Genomic DNA, 7500 nt, shown 5'->3' on the forward strand with positions numbered 1-7500 from the left:
TGAGGTCTCCGGACGTGATCACTGTGACGCCTCGTGTGTCACGGTTGTTTCGCAAAAGTTGACCGAACTTGATTATTTAGAGGAAGTAAAAGTCGTAACAAGGTTTCCGTAGGTGAACCTGCGGAAGGATCATTATTGTGTTCCATATCCGTAAGAAAAACAAACAATGCCAAAAAAAATAAAAACAAAAACAAACAAAAGAAAAAAAAAAAAAAAGAAAAAAAAGAAAAATTTATAATTATTTTGAATCCATATTCTTTTTATTCTTTTTCATTCAATTTGTTATCCATCAATTATATCATATTAAATATAATATGGATGGTACATTTTGTAATGTTTTTTCTTATTTTTTCTTTTAAAAACCTTTAAACATGAAAATAGAAAGTTGTACTTATTATTCATTTGATTGAATGATAAGTTAATTTGTTCACAATAACAAAAGTGGTATATATTTATTAATATATTTATATATACATAAAATGATTAAAAAAATACAAAATAATCAAACATAATAAATACCACCACTGTATTATTGTTGAACTAAGACATTCGCAACTTAATAAAAATGTTTAGAGTTAAATATATTTGATATATATTATTGAAAGAAAATCAATTTATATATTATTATTATTATTATTTAATTTTACTCTTTCAATTAATATATGCAAAAAAAAATTGACATTTGTTATAAATAAAAATAAATAAAAAAATACTCTAAGCGGTGGATCACTTGGCTCATGGGTCGATGAAGAACGCAGCAAACTGTGCGTCATCGTGTGAACTGCAGGACACATGAACATCGACATTTTGAACGCATATCGCAGTCCATGCTGTTATGTACATTAAATTAAATTTTAAAGTACTGCTTGGACTACATATGGTTGAGGGTTGTAAGACTATGCTAAATAAGTTGCTTATTCTTTTATAAAAATAATTGAATTTAAGCAAATGTGTATATTATTGGATTTTAAATAATTCATAATATTAATAGCAAAAAAATAAAGATTATATAATGAATTTTTTATTTATTATATATATTCTTAAAAAAAAAAAAATCCTCTCAAATAAAATGAAATAAAAATTTTGAATCTAAGTATTCTCTTTAAAAAATTTTCATATTATTTATATATATATAAAATATTAATTTATATATGTAATTAAAGGAGGAATGTCTAGCATAAAAATTAATTTTTTTTTATTCTAGAATTGCCTCATTTTACATAATTATTATTTATAATATATATTTATATAAAAGGAAAAAAGAAAAATAGAGATGAAAAGATGATATAATTATTTATTAAATTGTGTGAGAAGATAAAAAATATTTTAAAACAACCTCAACTCATATGGGATTACCCCCTGAATTTAAGCATATTAATGAGGGGAGGAAAAGAAACTAACAAGGATTTTCTTAGTAGCGGCGAGCGAAAAGAAAATAGTTCAGCACTAAGTCACTTTGTCTATATGTCAAATGTGAGATGCAGTGTATGGAATATCTTAATATCTAGTATGAGAAATTAACGATTTAAGTCCTTCTTAAATGAGGCCATTTACCCATAGAGGGTGCCAGGCCCGTATAACGTTAATGATTACTAGAAAGATATTTCCAAAGAGTCGTGTTGCTTGATAGTGCAGCACTAAGTGGGTGGTAAACTCCATCTAAAACTAAATATAACCATGAGACCGATAGTAAACAAGTACCGTGAGGGAAAGTTGAAAAGAACTCTGAATAGAGAGTTAAATAGTACGTGAAACTGCTTAGAGGTTAAGCCCGATGAACCTGAATATCCATTATGAAAAATTCATCATTAAATAATTAAAAATAATGTGCATTTTTTTCATATAAGGACATTGTAATCTATTAACATAATAAAGTATTTATCAAAAGATCATTGGTGATATTAAGTTTATTTAAATTAATTTGCTTTTTAAGCATATTAACATAGAATAAATACTAATGATTTGATAAAGTGTTGATAGATTTTATTATATATAATGCTAAAATTCATTTTTTGAATTTTACAAAAAATTTAATATCTATGATATTAATATTTATTTGTATGCATTTATATGATTAACAATGCGAAAGATTCAGGATACCTTCGGGACCCGTCTTGAAACACGGACCAAGGAGTCTAACATATGTGCAAGTCATTGAGTTATATTAAACTTAATGGCATAATTAACTTAACTTAAAAATATAATGGGATTAATTTTTAGTCTATTTTCTTAAATAGTCAATTAATTCAATCCCGGGGCGTTCCATATAGTTATGTATAATGATAATTTATTATTATTTATACCTCTAACTGGAGCGTACCTTGAGCATATATGCTGTGACCCGAAAGATGGTGAACTATACTTGATCAGGTTGAAGTCAGGGGAAACCCTGATGGAAGACCGAAACAGTTCTGACGTGCAAATCGATTGTCAGAATTGAGTATAGGGGCGAAAGACCAATCGAACCATCTAGTAGCTGGTTCCCTCCGAAGTTTCCCTCAGGATAGCTGGTGCATTTAAAAATTATATAAAATAATCTTATCTGGTAAAGCGAATGATTAGAGGCCTTAGGGTCGAAACGATTTTAACCTATTCTCAAACTTTAAATGGGTAAGAACCTCACCTTTCTTGATATGAAGGTTGAGGTTATGATATAATGTGCCCAGTGGGCCACTTTTGGTAAGCAGAACTGGCGCTGTGGGATGAACCAAACGTAATGTTACGGTGCCTAAATTAACAACTCATGCAGATACCATGAAAGGCGTTGGTTGCTTAAAACAGCAGGACGGTGGACATGGAAGTCGTAATCCGCTAAGGAGTGTGTAACAACTCACCTGCCGAAGCAACTAGCCCTTAAAATGGATGGCGCTTAAGTTGTATACCTATACATTACCGCTAAAGTAGATGATTTATAAAACAATTTCGATTGATTTATAAATTTTGAAACTTTAGTGAGTAGGAGGGTACAATAGTGTGCTTAGAAGTGTTTGGCGTAAGCCTGCATGGAGCCGCTATTGGTACAGATCTTGGTGGTAGTAGCAAATAATCGAATGAGACCTTGGAGGACTGAAGTGGAGAAGGGTTTCGTGTGAACAGTGGTTGATCACGAGTTAGTCGGTCCTAAGTTCAAGGCGAAAGCCGAAAATTTTCAAGTTTTTAATAAAAAAATATTAATAAAATTTATATATATATATTAAAAAATAATTAAATACTTGAATTATTTTGAACGAAAGGGAATACGGTTCCAATTCCGTAACCTGTTGAGTATCCGTTTGTTATTAAAAATGGGCCTTGTGCTCATCCTGGCAACAGGAACGACCATAAAGAAGCCGTCGAGAGATATCGGAAGAGTTTTCTTTTCTGTTTTATAGTCGTACTACCATGGAAGTCTTTCGAAGAGAGATATGGTAGATGGACTAGAAGAGCATGACATTTACTGTTGTGTCGATATTTTCTCCTCGGACCTTGAAAATTTATGGTGGGGTCACGCAAACTTCTCAACAGGCCGTACCAATATCCGCAGCTGGTCTCCAAGGTGAAGAGTCTCTAGTCGATAGAATAATGTAGGTAAGGGAAGTCGGCAAATTAGATCCGTAACTTCGGGATAAGGATTGGCTCTGAAGATTGAGATAGTCGGGCTTGATTGGGAAGCAATACCATGGTTTATGTACTCGTTCTGGGTAAATAGAGAATTACGATTCTTGTTCCCCGGATAGTAGTTACGTAGCCAATTGTGGAACTTTCTTGCTAAAATTTTTAAGGAATTATATCATTCGATATATATTCTTTTTAAATTATAACGATTATCAATTAACAATCAATTCAGAACTGGCACGGACTTGGGGAATCCGACTGTCTAATTAAAACAAAGCATTGTGATGGCCCTAACGGGTGTTGACACAATGTGATTTCTGCCCAGTGCTCTGAATGTCAAAGTGAAGAAATTCAAGTAAGCGCGGGTAAACGGCGGGAGTAACTATGACTCTCTTAAGGTAGCCAAATGCCTCGTCATCTAATTAGTGACGCGCATGAATGGATTAACGAGATTCCTACTGTCCCTATCTACTCATTCTCAGTCTGACTGTTGAATAGTGCGGACGTGTCGTGTGCTAAGCGGTGATCTGCGATTTTTTGCGATTTGCTTTGTTGTTACATTCGTGTGTGAATACCGGTGCGTGGTACCGTTTTTTGAGTGACGCCAATTTTTTGCGTGGCTGTACGTGTATCGTACAGCGTAGTGAATATATTGGACGCTTGAGTGAGTGCCGTTGTGCGAGTGACGCTACTTTTGTCGTAGCTGTACCATAGCGGTACAGTGTTTACGAGTGATTGCAAGTGCCGTACGGTAGTGTTGTTGGACACTCTAGTGAGTGCCACTATACTCCGTACTATTGACACAGAGTGCGTGTTTGTGAGTACTGCTATTTATAGCGTCGGTAATTTTCCGCTAAAGTTGTTTACAACTTTTGCGGGCGTGCCGTTATTTTTCGGCGTGGTTTTTGGCGCGTGCCGTTAGTTCTCGGCGTCTTTTTAGTGTCGCGCTGTTATTTTTCGGCGTGGGTTCCTTGAGTGCGTGTACACTAGGTAGTCGTGCCGCTATATTGCCATATTTGGCAACAGCAAAAAGAGCGTCCCCTTTTGTGCGTGGGTACAGTACTGCGCCAAGGTTGAATACCTTGTGCAGGTGCTGTGAACAGAGCGTGCTGCGTTTCTGCCTGCGGTCGAGCTCGGCGTTAGCTCCACCTTGGTCGACCCGTCCTTGTTCGGGGAACAGTGTTCCGTCCGGCAAGGCATTGGTGGTGGCCTTTGCCAGACCTTTGGTTGGCGCTGTGGGCTACGCCCTCGCGCTTTGCTTTGGCTCGCCGATAGGTGCAGCCGCTGTGTGCGTGCCTGTGCGGGGTTCATTCCTGCCGTACAGTATTTGCCGTCGCCCAAAAGGGACCCAATTTTTGTTGTTGTTCGGGAGGCCTTTTACCGGCGAATTCGGCAACCTTAGTGGTGGAGCTTTGGGCTATGCCCAAATTAGAAGGCTTGAGGAAGAGGGCGAACACCCCTCTTCCAAGCGGTTCGGCGGTGCCATCGTCGGCAATGGATGAGACGACGTCCGGAGAGGAGGAGGTGATTTTGCGGTCTCCTCCCCGTACTAAGAAGAAGACCGCTGGAGGTGCAGCGGTCCCGGTGGGTAAGTCGATTTTGAAGGTATCGAGTAAGTCGGGGGCGAGTGGAAGCGAGGGCGCTTCCGAAAGTGGAAAGATTGGGAGTGGGAGCAAGGGGCGGAAGACGGGGGAGAAATTAGGTCCAGCAGGGAAGCGGTTGGAGAAAATCCGCGGGGAATTGGGTGCTTCCCTGGAGGATTTGGGTACGTTCGGTGGGGGTGCCGAACAAAAGAAAGTTGGGCGGAAGTTTATGGGGCGCTTCAAGTCCATTGTGACGGCCTTTAGTGGAGCCGTCATAGACATGGACGGCGTCCCGAAAAGTGTGGCAAAAGACCTCCTTGGATACTCCTTGGAGTTTGAGGAGCTTTTTGTGGAGATGGTGGCGGAGATCGCCCATCTTCGTGGGCGGTTGGAAGCCACAAAGGTAAATAGGGAGGAAGCACCTCGGAGGACGGCTGGAGCTGCGCTGGCTGGTACAGCGATGATGCCGGCACCTCAGGCGCCTGCGCCTGTGTTGCCTGCGTTGCCGGTGCCCAAGCCAGTTGAGACCTGGTCGGTCGTAGTGAGGGGTAAAACCCCCACTACGTCCAAAGAGGTGATTAAAAAAGTGGTAAAGGAGGTAGGGCCTTCCATGGGGGTAAGGGTGCACGAGGTGCGCCCGTTGAAGGATGGAGGTGCGATTATTCGCACCCCATCAGTTGCTGAGAGGGATAACTTGGCGAAAAATGCCAAGTTTTCCGAGGTGGGGCTCGATGTGAGCATACGTCGGAAGCTGGGGCCTAGGGTTGTGGTCCAGGGGGTCCACACGGAGATCTCCCCTGACGAGTTCATGGGAGAGTTGTTCCGTTTGAACCTCAAGGAGTTCAGCCCTGGGTGCCTTGAGAAGGACGTGAGGATGGTCAGCCGTCCTTGGAAGGTCAGCCCTGATGGGGTGACGAACGTGGTCCTTGAGGGTACGGACATGTTAATGTCCGCCCTCTTGGAAGCGGGTCGTTGCTACATAAAGTGGTTTTCCTTCCGGGTACGGCCGGACCAACTGACGCCCGGCTGCTTCCGATGCATGGGCTTTGATCACAGGGTGGCAGAGTGCAGAGCCAAGAAGGATGTCTGCCGAAGGTGCGGGCAAGAAGGACACAGGAGTGCAGGTTGTGGCAATGCCCCGCATTGTCGCAACTGTGCATTTAAGGGCAAGCCAGCCGGACATCTGATGATGTCCACTGTCTGCCCGGTGTACTGTGCCATTGTTGCCCGTGCGCTCGCTAGACATTGATGGTTGAACTATATCAACTGAACTGTCAGGGGTCTTATGCCGTGATGTGTGAATTGGGGGCGTGTATGTCGGAGGGGGGCTGCGGCATTGCTTTGCTCCAGGAACCATACTCCACCAATGGGGTGGTGAGAGGTCTTCCTGGGGGCTTCAGGGTCTTTACGGACCTTGGAGTCAATGCCGCAGTAGCTGTGTGTGAGCCAAGCTACTCTTGTGTAGTAGTTGACTCATCACAGTGGGGAGTATGTGTGTGTGTCGAGGGGGAATTCGGCAGAATGAATGTCGTCAGCTTGTACTGCAAGTTTGACGAGCCTCTAGAGCCCTACTTAAGATACATTGATGCGGTGCTACTACATGAGAGTAGCATTCCTGCCATCGTGTGTCTTGATGCGAATGCTACCTCCCCGATGTGGTTCAGCAAGGTATCCAGGCATAGTGCTGGATATCGGAGCCACGATCGGGGTGAGGTTATGAGCGAATGGCTTGTGGCGAATAACCTCCTCGTAGCAAACGAACCAAGCGTATGGTATACGTTTGAGGGGCCTAGAGGTGTGAGTGACATTGACGTGACGCTCATGAATGACGCAGCAGCGAGTAGGTTCGAGTGTAAATGGAGTGTTAGGGGGGGTTGGGGAATTAGTGACCATAATTTAATACAAATTATGGTTACTCCCCGTACCACGCAGTTAGATGGGGGGAGTCCATTGAGGCGATGGCGTACCTCGTGTACTGACTGGAACCGATATGGACATACTGTTAGGGAAGCGGTATTAGGTATACCGCTTAGTGAGTTTGAGGAATTGGGGGTTGACGAGCAAATTGCTCGTCTATCTGAATGTGTCTGGGGAGTGAATGACTCAGTGTTTAGGAAAGCTAGGGCTGTGAGAATGAAAGGTGTGAAATGGTGGACTAGCGAGTTGAACTCAAAGAGGAGGTCTGTCCGGCGCTTGAGGCGGTTGTTTCAACGCGGCAGGCGGACCAATTCGGAGAATCTGTCTCAGCTCAAGTATCAATTTAGTGTAGGGATGAAAGAGTATAAGAAGATGCTTGTGAGAGTCAAGGAGGAAGAGTGGAGGA

At 41.8% G+C, this 7500-nt stretch overlaps 2 non-coding genes and 1 pseudogene across 2 annotated transcripts in view; all 3 read left to right on the plus strand.

Annotated features, from left to right (window-relative positions):
- Positions 1 to 135, plus strand: part of LOC128871162 (small subunit ribosomal RNA) — a 1991-nt gene extending 1856 nt beyond the window's left edge. Inside the window, exon 1 of the ribosomal RNA XR_008455773.1 lies at positions 1 to 135. This exon is cut by the window's left edge and continues 1856 nt beyond it. This is a non-coding gene — a ribosomal RNA (small subunit ribosomal RNA).
- Positions 136 to 710: 575 nt separating this feature from the next.
- Positions 711 to 891, plus strand: LOC128871154 (5.8S ribosomal RNA). The gene has a single exon (XR_008455767.1). It is a non-coding gene; the product is annotated as a 5.8S ribosomal RNA (ribosomal RNA).
- Positions 892 to 1332: 441 nt separating this feature from the next.
- Positions 1333 to 4118, plus strand: LOC128871171 (large subunit ribosomal RNA; annotated as a pseudogene).
- Positions 4119 to 7500: the final 3382 nt, after the last annotated feature.

The sequence above is a fragment of the Anastrepha ludens genome, unplaced genomic scaffold (genome assembly GCF_028408465.1).
Source record: "Anastrepha ludens isolate Willacy unplaced genomic scaffold, idAnaLude1.1 ptg000042l, whole genome shotgun sequence".
NCBI lineage: Eukaryota > Metazoa > Arthropoda > Insecta > Diptera > Tephritidae > Anastrepha > Anastrepha ludens.